Raw genomic sequence first — 12257 nt, forward strand, 5'->3', positions numbered from 1 at the left:
TAATACTGATATTTTAACTTGGCAAATATATATATATATATATATATATATATATATATACACACACACACACACATATGTGTATGCATATATATAATTATTTAATTTACCATTACTTCATCTACTAATACAAATGGGGCAACATTTTTTTACTGTAGTAGCAAATAGCACATACTAAGCTATGGCAATCCCAAACTAGCAGATAAGCAGCGATTACCATATGCATGGTAGATAAATAAGGTAAATACATAGAATGTAATATTTATGTACTTTTCATAAAGTTGCCTCTCACATCTACATATGTGATTAGAAAATTTATAAATATTTGAATTCACCATGCCCAGTCTTTCTTCTCATTCTTTAAATATGTGTTTTGATTTGCCTTGAACACTATCCTATATATCTTTCAGGTTTAGTGTCTTTGTCACTTTGCTCTGAAAAGCCTACCCTTTCCTCTCCAGATCAAGTTGAGTATTCTTGTTAAGTACTAATGGAATATCCCTAATTCTCCGTCACAACATTTATCAAATGTTGCTTTTTAAAATAGTTTCCCTTCTGCCACTTAACCTTTTCTGTTAAGGCAACATTTGAGCTTATCTTACTCATTGCCCCTACAAGAATCCCTGACACATAATGAATTTTAAATATATATATAGGGCTGTGTGTGTGTGTGTGTGTGTGTGTGTGTGTGTGTCTTCATCTGTCTGTCTATCTATCTATCTATCTATCTATCTATCTATTGAGAGAGACAAAAAGACAGGGTCTCACTCTGTCACCCAGGCTAGAATGCAGTGGCACTATCATAGCTCACTGCAGCCTCAAACTCCTGAGCTTGGGACTAGGACTACAGGCTAAATTTTTAAATATTTTTTTGTAGAGATCGAGTCTCTCTATGTTGCGTAGGCTAATCACAAACTCCTGGTCTCAAGCAATTCTCCTGCTGTGGCATCCCAAAATGTTGGGATTACAGGCATGAACCATGTGCCAGTACATATTTTTTAAAAATTAAAAGAATGCTAAAATCAATATATAAAAGAATGCCTGCAACACAGTAGTTATGCAAGAAATATTTGTATATGAATTATTATCTTTAGAACTCCCACCTCCTGCTATGACTATAATTTCACTTGTGAAGTGATAAAGCCATTATTTTATTTCAGTCTCCAGAAATTTACATTCATAAGTGATCAGTATGGATCAAAATGGAAGAGCCAATATAAAATTGCATTTTATATGGAAGAATCATCAGATATCTAAGCATGATACTAACCAAGGTCTGTTTCTTGCAATGGAAAATGTATAGAGGCCTCCTGGAAAAACAGCATTGAAATTTTCATACTGCAGGATAGTGTAAGATACCCTTATTTAAAAAGATTTTAGGGTTTGTTCCTAAGCAAGTTGCAAGATCAGGCTCTGTGACATAATGGGTTATTTTTACTTGGAGTTATTCCAGTTTATGAATGGTGCTCTGGGATATATCTCAGAGCTGAGATCCAGAAGTGAACTTGTAATAGGATTGAAGTATCACTTGAGTTGCCAGCAGCTGACCCATTGCCAGCTCTATTCAGCATGGAATAGAATAACTCCCTATTTAGCATGGAATGAGTGCTTCATCAAGCAATCTTCTACCTTTACAACATCATACCTCCTGCAAATTATATGTTAAGTGATATATTAATATTTCTTTCTTCAAAATTCTTTTGGCCTTTCAACCTGAAGTTATGATGCAGTAACTGCATGGTCCTGAATGTCAAGCAGTTGAAGTTTACATTTTAAAACTTTTTGATAGCCAATTACTTTGGGAAAGTATTAAATGATTAGTAAATTTTTCCAAAAACGATATTTTAATGTGAAAATAGACACCAATTCTTAATTATTTATAAAATTTCAATTTTGAATATTAAGTTATAAATATTTATGGATGGCTATTTGACAGCTATGAATTAACCACTATAGCATATGAAATCAATTGCAACTGGTATAATCACTGATATAATTACACATATAGTGTTTTAATTTTATTGTGCAATTGGTTCATACAATGAATATTTATTAAGTACCTACTATGTTACAGTAATTTCCTAGTAGCAGTATTCATGGATTTCAACTTAAAAATCACTTGCTCAATAAGAAATTTCAGTTAATTCTGTGTGATCAAGGATTTTAGCAATAAAATTAATTATTACTATAAATTAAGCATATTATGGTTCTTAACAAGTCATTGTCACTTTGGGCATACTCACTACAGTTTGAAGTAGCCTTCAAAAAAAAGGAAGTATATATGTCAAATAGCTAGAAGAAAGGATTTCAAATGTCCCCACCACAATGAAATGATAAATGTTCGAGATGATAGATATGCTAATTATCCTGATTTGATTGTCACATGATTTATACATGTATCAAAACATCACATTGTGCCCCATAAATATGTACAAATATGTGTCATTTAAAAAAAAATTTTAAAAACCAAAAAAGTGAAAAGCTGTCAGCCATACAATGACACAGTCAAATAACAACAAGTGAAATATAGAGCAATTTGGACCACGTAATTAATAGTAGTACTGCATAGCTTGATTCCATATATGATTCCCCCTCTACAAAATTTGCTTATATGAATCAATACAATAATCTAAAACTGAGAATAAAGCAAAAATCTGTGGTCTCCTGATGTACAATATGCACAAACTATTATTTCAAAATAAATGACAGTGGAATTCTTAATGAAGAACATGTCTATATTAATACACTAACAAAAATAAATCTGGTTTATTGAATCACAAAATGATTGAATTTGTGACTGATTCAATATCACTTAATCCTTAGAGAAAGAATTGCTTTTATACTCTTTATTGTCAACATCTACTGAAATACCATATTTGCTAATTATATATATCACATAATAGAAAAATAACTCTATACAGACTTCTTTAAAAGATTCCACTCTTCTGATTGTGAAATGAATCCAAACTCAAACCATATTCCAAAATGAATTTATCCTGTATAATTTTAAATATATATATTTGCATATACTATTTTTCGTAGACATATATATATAGTTAGTTTCCTAATCCTTATTAGCTTGTTTTTGTTTTCATCCTTGGAGGGTCACAGTATACAAAACTGTGGAACGTCATCTGGGACCTGAGAAGTCAAATAACTTACTGTTATAAATGAGCCTCTATTCCCCAACTCCTACCTAAATTCTGATGTTCATTGATTACATTAAAGTCATTTTTTTCTATTATATGAATAGTTCCCTTGTTGAAGTTACTGTGTAATCTTCATTTTCATTAACAATGACTATTCATCAATATAACAATTTCATTGCCAGGACCTCTGGGATTAATAACAGCAGGTATTTGAAGAGCTCACTATTTTTATCAGTGGTTATTCTGACAAACAGCAAGCTATTTTTTCATGTAAGTCTCTTATTAGCTCCAATTACTTCCTTAGATAACTGTGAAAATCATTTTTATGTTGATTATTAAATTTTACTTCTTAAATTGCAGTGGCTTATAAACAGGACAAAACACTTCCACTAGATCTTACAATAGGAGTCCTGGTGATACACATCTTAATTATTAGGTTATTTTATTTTTTCTAGCTCTTCTGTAAGAATATTCAAAGCAAAACAGACTTAAGGAGTTATGGAAATTATAGATGGTTTCAAAATTTTGTTGGCTGACTTTTACTAGGGACTGTAAAATAAATCAGTTTATATTTCAACGTCTGTGTATTGTCCTGCCATTACCAGAATGTATGTACAGTCTTTAAAGCTATGGCACAAATACCCTCAATAGCAAATCCAGCTAATAAAAAAAAAATCAGACTGGAATGAAAAAGGGCTAAGGAAGAGCATAAACAGAGTTTAATATTCTCTTATTTCTTTGATGTTTAGCATCCTCTTATTTCTTTGATGTGTTCCTTATTTATCTCTCCTTGGGCTGCTGCAAGGTAATGAAGAATATTTTCAAAGGCATGCTTGCAGAATAGGTTGATAGTAAAGCAACGCTTCAAGAAAAATGGAGGTAAACCCAGCCCTGTTTATACGAGCTGAGTCAGTGTTAAGAAAGAATGCCCTTTGCTTACAGAAAAGCATTATTTCTCTTAGTAGTGAAGATGGTTCCAACTATTTCTGTTTCCTGGTAGAGCTTGTGTAAACGCTTAGTTTTACGTTTTTCTCAAATGTTTGTTATAATTCTCCTATGAAGTCAATTCTGCTTCAAGTTTTCTTGGGGAAATAAATTGTTTCAATTTAATAGTTAGAGAACTATTGAGCCAGTTTGGGTATCTTTTTGTAATCTGCCAAGTTCATTCAAATTTCTCAATTCATTATTACAGAGTTATTCACGGTATCATCTCATTATCTTTCCTGAGGTTGCCTGGATTTGAAAGGATATTCCTATTTGTGTTGCTTGTAGGTATTCTGTCTTATTTCTTTAATTTTCTGAGTAGCTCTCTAAGATGATTACCCAATTTTGGTTTTATTGTGTATCTCCTATTGCATATTATTTCCTTTCTTCTCCTGTTTTGGGTTTACTATGTTTTGCAATGTTCTATTTTCATTATAATTTTATAATTATCTGTATTATAAGTATAATGTATTATCATTGAACTGCTAATATGATTTATAATGTTGTTTTTTACCTCCAGGTAATTTTACTTATTTGTTTGTTTGTTTGTTTTGAGACAAAGTCTTGCTCTGTCGCCCAGGCTGGAGTGCACTGGTGCAGTCTTGGCTCACCTCAACCTCTGCCTCCTGGGTTCAAGCAATTCTCCTGCCTCAGCCTCCCGAGTAGCTTGGACTATAGGCATGTACCACCATGCCCAGCTAATTTTTGTATTTTTAGTAGAGATGGGGTTTCACCATGTTGGCCCCACGCCTGTCTCGAACTCTCGACCCCAGGTGATTTGCCCGCCTTGGCCTCCCAAAGTGCTGGGATTACAGGCGTGAGCCACTACTCCTGGCATCTCCAGGTAATGTTAAATTAATGTTATTTCAAACATGACGAGTAGCTTAGTTATCTTTTTATATTGGTTTCTAAGGCAGTTGCATACTGACAAAGAGAAGAAGCTGTGTATGTTTTCACTTTCTTGAGATATGCTTCATGGTCATATGGCAGGCCATCTTTTATAAATTTTCATTGTGTGCTTGGGAAGACTGTGTACTGTGCAATTTTTCCTGAATAAACAAATAAAAAGAAAACCTAATATTTAAGATGGCAAGGAGTGAAAAAAAACACTTCACACACAAGAGTCCTAAAAAGCCAATGAATGTATAAGGATTCTAAATATCATCGCTTCTCGGCCTTTTGGCTAAGATCAAGTGTAGGATTCTAAATATCATTATTATTTGGGAAAATACTAATTAAAACTATAGTGGAATACTTTTAAGCACCTATTTTAATGGGTAAAATTAAGAAAAAAAAATTTAGCTAGCACTGTTTTCAAAAAACATGGGGGTCATTGACTGTATCTTTCCGAAATGTTCAAATTTCCATTGTTTCTGTTAAAATACGTTTCTGTCTAATTGATGTTCCTTTCTATGTATCTATATTTTTTGGACTTTGTAGAGATTCCTTAACAATTTTTAGGACTGATTTTTAGGCCTGGCTCAGTGGCCCACACCTATAATTCTAGCACTTTTGTAGGCCAAGGCAGTAGGATTGCTTGAGCCCAGCAGTTCAAGACCAGCATGGGTAACATAGCAAGACTCTTACTCTATATATTTAAAAAATTAATCTATTTTCAAAAATAAAAAAATGATTTTTGAAATTGTCTGCCATTGACTAATCAAATAGCTCTTTTGGTCTAATATTTATTTTTTTTTTCCTTTGGGACTCTAATTAAAACAATATTGGAATTTCTTACAGTATCCTATTTATTTTACCTTTTCCTATATTTTTTAAAATTTTTTGGTCTCTGTAATGTTCTTCCAGTTTTTTTTGGTTTTAGAATCTTTACGGTTCTTTTTGAAATTTGGTGGTGCTTTTATGTTGTTTCTAGTTCTCTGTCAGATGGTAGAATCTACTCTATCTATTTTAAGAGGAAACAGATTAATCACACAGCATTAAATGTGTTATTGAATAATTGGCAAAACCTAAAAATACAAAATGGGCTGAAATTCAAAGCCACAAAGCAGAAATGGACCATCAAGGAGGCTTTAGACTCTGACAAGTCCAGACATGCAGAATTAAGCTTTCTGTCCAATAGGGAAGCTTCAGCTCCTAATATCTGTCAGTTCTCAAATCATGCTTCCTCTGCCATAATCTGAAAGTCACTGCTACAGCTGGTGGGTTCCAGAACTCTGTTGCCTTTGCCATAACCTAAACCAGCAGTTCTTTAGTTTTTTTTTTCTTTTTTTCTTAATGTACCTCATTTTTCAAAACTAGAAGTTTTTAACCACTTTATTCTCAGTAATTTTTTACACTCAAAACTTACTGTGTACCTACAAGGTATTTTATTTATACAGAGTATGCAGGTTGTAATTTAAAATGATATACCCATTTTGGAAAATGGTCTGGCAGTTCCTGAAAGAGTTAAACATATGACCTAGCAATTTTATTTCTAAGTTTATACCTAAGAGAAATGAAAATGTATGTCCACATAAAAATGCGTGCAAGAAATTTTGTTCATAACAGCAAAAGGATTAAAACCACGAAGTATACATCAACTGATGAATAGACAGACAAAAGTGGTATATTCCTACAGTGGAATAGTATTTGGACATAAAAATGATACATGCTGTATATGTGCCACATTTTCTTTATCCAATCTATCCTTGATGAGCATTTGGGTTGGTTCCAAGTCTTTGCTATTGTAAACAGTGCCACAATGGAGTACTATGCAGCCATAAAAAAGATGAGTTCATGTCCTTTGCAGGGACATGGATGAATCTGGAAACCATCATTCTCAGCAAACTGACACAAGAACAGAAAACCAAACACTGCATGTTCTCACTCATAAGTAGGTGTTGAACAATGAGAACACATGGACACAGGGAGGGGAACATCACACACTGGGGTCTCTTGGGGGTGGAGGACTAGGGGAGGGTTAGCAGTGGGTGGGGAGGTTGGGGAGGGATAACATTAGGAGAAATACCTAATGTAGGTGACAGGGGGATGCAGGCAGCAAACCACCATGGCATGTGTATACCTATGTGTCAATCCTGCAAGATCTGCACATGTACCCCAGAACTTAAGGTATAATTTTAAAAAAAGATACATGCTGCAACATAGATAAACCTTCAAAACAGTATGCAAAGTGATAAAAGCCAGTCACAAAAAAGCCCACATATTATATCATTCCATTTATAATAAAAATCCAGGATAGGCAAAAATATATAGATAGAAACTGGTTGTTTAGGACTGGGGGTAAGAATGGGGGAGGAGGTGATCACTAAAGAATAGGCTTTCTTCTCAAGCCTGTAATCCCAGCACTTTGGGAGGCCAAGGCAGGTGGATCACGAGGTCAAGAGATCGAGACCATCCTGGTCAACATGGTGAAACCCCGTCTCTACTAAAAATACAAAAAATTAGCTGGGCATGGTGGCGCATGCCTGTAATCCCAGCTACTCAGGAGGCTGAGGCAGGAGAATTGCCTGAACCCTGGAGGCGGAGGTTGCGGTGAGCCGAGATCGCGCCATTGCACTCTAGCCTGGGTAACATGAGTGAAACTCTGTCTAAAAAAAAAAGAATAGGCTTTCTTTTTGAGGTGGTGAAAATGTTCTAAATGTTCTATATTTTATTATGGTGATGGTTGTACAAGTCTGTGAATGTACAGCAAACCATTAAATTGTATTAATTGAATGGGTGAGTTGTATAACATGTGAATTATATCTCAATAAATCTATAAGAAAAAATTCTTTAAAAAACTGAGACCCCACCCCCTCAAGAGAGAGCAGAGCAAGATGGCAGAATAGAAAGCTCCATTGTTCATTCCTCCCTGCAAGGACACTAATTTAACAATTACCTATATAAAAAAGTAACTTCATAAGAACCAAAAATCAGGTGAGCACTCATAGTACCTGGTTTTACCTTCATGTCACTGAAAGAGGCACTGAAGAGGTGAGAAAAACAGCATTGAATCACCAACACCACCCCTTCCCCATCCCCCAGTAGCAGCAACGTGGCATGGAGAGTGTTTCTGTGCACTGGAGAGAGGGAGAGTACAGCAGTTGTGAGGCATTGAACTCAGCGCTAATCTGTTATAGCAGAAAGCAAAACCAGACCAAACTAAGCTAATACTCACCCAGAAGGGAATGCAACCTACTGAAACACCAGCTACAGTGGCTAAGGGAGGGCTGGCATCACCCCTCCCCTAACTCCAGGCTGCAAAGCTCATGGCTCCAAAAGAGATTCCTTCCTTCCACTTGAGAATAGGAGAGGGAAGACTGGGAATGACACTGTTTTGCACTGTGAATACCAGCTCAGCTACAGTAGGATAGGGCACTGGTCAGAGTTACAAGGTCACCTTTCCAGGCCCTATCTCCTAGATGACATTTCTAGACACACCTTGGGCTAGGAGGGAGCCTGATGCCATGAAGGAAAGGACCCAGTCCTGGCAGCATTCATCATCCACTAATTTAAGAGCCCCTGGGCCCTGTATAATAAGCAATGGTATCTGGGTACTACATCAAAGGCCTTGGGTGAGTCTCTAAGACTTACTGGCTTCAGGTACCAACACAGACACAGGGAAGTAGAGCACCATGTGAGCTCTTAGGGTCCCTGATCCAGGACTTGACTCTTGGATGGCATTTCTGGACCTGTCCTCGGCCAGAGGGGAGCCCACTTCCCTGAAGGGTGAGTCCCAGGCCAGTCAGCTTTCACCACAAGCTGACTGAAGAGCCCTTGTGCCTTAAGGGAACATCAGCCAGTGGTAGTATGTGGCAAAGCTCCCTGTGGGCCTGTGATATTGGTGGCCAAGGGGTGAGCCTCCTCTGCTTTTGGAAAGGGGAAGGAAGAATGGGAAGGACTGTGTCTTTTGGTTTAAGTGCCAACTCAGTCTCGGTCCAACAGAACACCAGGTAGACGTCTAAGGTTTTTGACTCTAGTCTCTGGTTCCCAGACAGTACCTCTGAACTTACCCAGGGCCTGGAGAACTTGTCACCCTGAAGGAAAAGACATAGGCCTGGCTGGTTTTCCACCTGCTGATTGTAGAGCCCGAGAGCCTTGAGTGAACATAGATGGTATCAGGGAGTGGTTACAGCAGGTCCTGGGCTAGACCCAGTGCTGTGCTGGCTTTAGGTCTGACCCAGCAAAGTCAAGTGGCCACAAAGCTGCTTGTGTCGCTTCATCCCCAGGTCCATGTGGCTTGGAACAGAAAGAGAGATTCTGTGTGTTTTGGAGAAAGTAAGGGAAGGGAACGAGATTGTCTTCCTGGTAATCCAGAGAATTCTCCCAGATTTTGTCCAAAACCATTCTTAAAGTACCTCTGAGTCTATAAGAACCACAGCGTTACTGGGTTGAGGTGCCCTCTAATGCAGATAGAGCTTAGATCACAACACCCAAGACCTTTTGAATGTCTGGAAAGCCTTCCAAAGGAGGATGGGTACATACTAATATTGGTAGCAACATCATGTGATATCACTTTAAATAGAATTATTATGAATATTGATATTTATTTTAAACAAACTCTGTGTGCTATTAACTTATTACTCTTTTCCCTATTACATTAAATAAATGAATACAAGTTAATTCAGTTCCAATACAAATAATACTTGGTAAATAACTTCTAATAGACATGGAACAAAACGTTACAGGATTCCTAAAATATTTATTATAAAATTTATAGCTACAATGACGAAGCATTTCACCTTTTAAAAATACTTACTAAATTTAAAACATTTACTAAATTACTTGTTGTATGTGACAAAGAAAATATTTTACTAGATTTAGTAGTTCCCTCCCATTATTTTCTCAGCCATTCTCTGTAAGTTGCACTCCAAAGTGCAAACTTCAAATTAAGTATAACCCTTTTTTTGTTTGGAGACTTTAAATACAGCTGCATCTGTGCAATGTAGATTGAACTATCAGCCAGATATGAGTGTGATTTTTCAGAATGGAAATTTTTATAACAAAAAAAATGAAATTTATAGGAACAAATTAATCACCTAAGACACTGTAGAAACACAGCAAAATCAATGGTTGTACAAACCATTCTATATTATCAATTTGAATGTGCAAAATATAAACACAAAGTGAGCAGGTGGCCGTATATGTCTTCCCTTCAATGTTTAAATTACTGAAGGTATAAATCACCTAAGGTCTCTATGAGACTAAAAGTATACAATTATTCTGGGTATTTTGGCACCTCATTTCTCTAAATGTTTTATATCTTGATAAGATACCACTGATAAAAGCAAAAAACACCTTTTAGATATCGAAGACCTAGAAATTTTTATTAAGTGTCAAAATAACATCAAATACAGAGGTTCCAAATCTGACAGGCTTGTGAGCTTCTAAAACTGCTTCTTTCTTATATAAGCCTAATTAGTCTTAGTATCCACCAAGCCTCCATAATAGCTAATGTATAAAATGAATAAGGTTCCATGTCAAGTTTCACTCGCAAGGCTATAGCATTGGGAAGCCCCCCAACCCTTTCCTGAAGGAAACAGTTATTTCTGGCATTTCTGAGGTGCAAGCATATTTTAGGACAATATTTCTCCAAATACAAAAGTTGTTTGCTGTTAAAAGCTCCATGTCGTTTTTGTCTGATGAACTGTACTACATCTTGATATTTCATTCCATCATCAATTAAAGCTAGGGCAACCAGCAACTGGAGCTTGCCCCAAATTTGCAACACAGTGAATTGCACTATAAAAACCAGAATCTTCACAAAATTTATTTTTCGTAAGTTTTAACCAGTTATCAATAATCTGGCTGGATGGTGCTGTGCCACCATCAAATGGCTAGTCCAGAACCTGGATGCCTTACTTCTCCAAAAGAGCAATGTTGTAAGTCGCTTCACATACTCTTACTATGGTGGTAACTCCATTCTGCTTAAGTTCCTGTAAGAATCTATTAAAGTAGGCATTGGTTGGGTTGTGATAATAAGAAATCTCACATTTGTATGCAATCTCCCCAGGACAGGGAGGTTCATTCAAGCCATGTTGATGTAATTTTTTTAAAAAAGAAAGAAAGAATATAAAGGAACATAAATATACTTCAAAATGCTCCAGTTAAAATTTTCAGTGAGTTGAATATGAAGTTAGGAGTAGTAGGAAATGAAAGGAGCCTCCAATCAAAAACATCAATATTTCCATACAGTAATACTGAATCAATAGGCAATAAATGCACTCAGCTTTACCCTTATTCCAATCAGAATGCTTGTAAAATGTTTTGACATTCAATTCAGCTACTCAGTGTCCTGGTTATTCATTCTTATAGGAAGTTCTCAAATATTAAGGAATTTCTAGAGTTCAGTAGTCTACATAGGAGTTGGGCTGGGCCTAGCAGTAATCCCTACTGTCTCTCAGAAAGTCCATAAATTTGTGGACAAGAACACCAGGAAAGTAAAGGATATGTTCATGCATTGACAAATGTACCCTTATCAGACGGCCAGTCCCAAGGTGGATGCGGCCCTATCCAATGTTCGGCTCAGAGGAAAGCATGTGACCAAGCAGGTCCATTACTATCTGTGCCCCAAAGCTGCCTTAAGCATCATATGTCACAAGCCTACCCTTTAGTTATTAGAGTGAAGAGCAAAGGACAAACTTGGCCACCAATCACAGGGATCCTGGCCAAGTGGACTAAAAGGGATGCAGTGGCCAGGTATGTCACAAAGGGCCAGGGGCCATCCACGTGCCCACATTCCAGAGCTATTCATTTTCTGGAAATGTTTCATAAATTCATCCACACATTAGTGCCACACAACACTTCTAATGCACAGATCATGTTTCATAATAGACAGTCATTAAATGACAGTTCCCTTTCTTCCTATGAACAAAAAACAAAAAGTGATATTAGAGGTTGCCCTGAATTAACATTATAATTTAATCATCATTTGACAACAGAATAATTGGTTATGATATGAATTTTTCCTTTGGCACAGCTCTTAGGTAGGTACTTTGCTCCAGGCTGACTTAGAAATCATTTAGTCATTTCCTTCATTTGCTACAAAACTGAATTGTTTAAGGTGGGTGCAGTGGTGTGTCTGTAGTCCCAGCTACTTGGGAGACCAGAGGATTGCTTGAGCCTGGGAGTTCAAGACCAGCCTGAGGGACACAGCAAGACCTCTCTTTAACACCACCACCAAAC

General features: G+C 36.4%; 1 pseudogene; it reads left to right on the plus strand.

Moving 5' to 3' along the window:
- The first annotated feature begins 5296 nt into the window (after nucleotides 1–5296).
- On the plus strand, nucleotides 5297–5419 carry LOC119467371 (annotated as a pseudogene).
- The last annotated feature ends 6838 nt before the right edge of the window (nucleotides 5420–12257 follow it).

The sequence above is a fragment of the Cebus imitator genome, unplaced genomic scaffold, assembly GCF_001604975.1.
Source record: "Cebus imitator isolate Cc_AM_T3 unplaced genomic scaffold, Cebus_imitator-1.0 Scaffold282, whole genome shotgun sequence".
In the NCBI taxonomy this organism is placed as follows: domain Eukaryota; kingdom Metazoa; phylum Chordata; class Mammalia; order Primates; family Cebidae; genus Cebus; species Cebus imitator.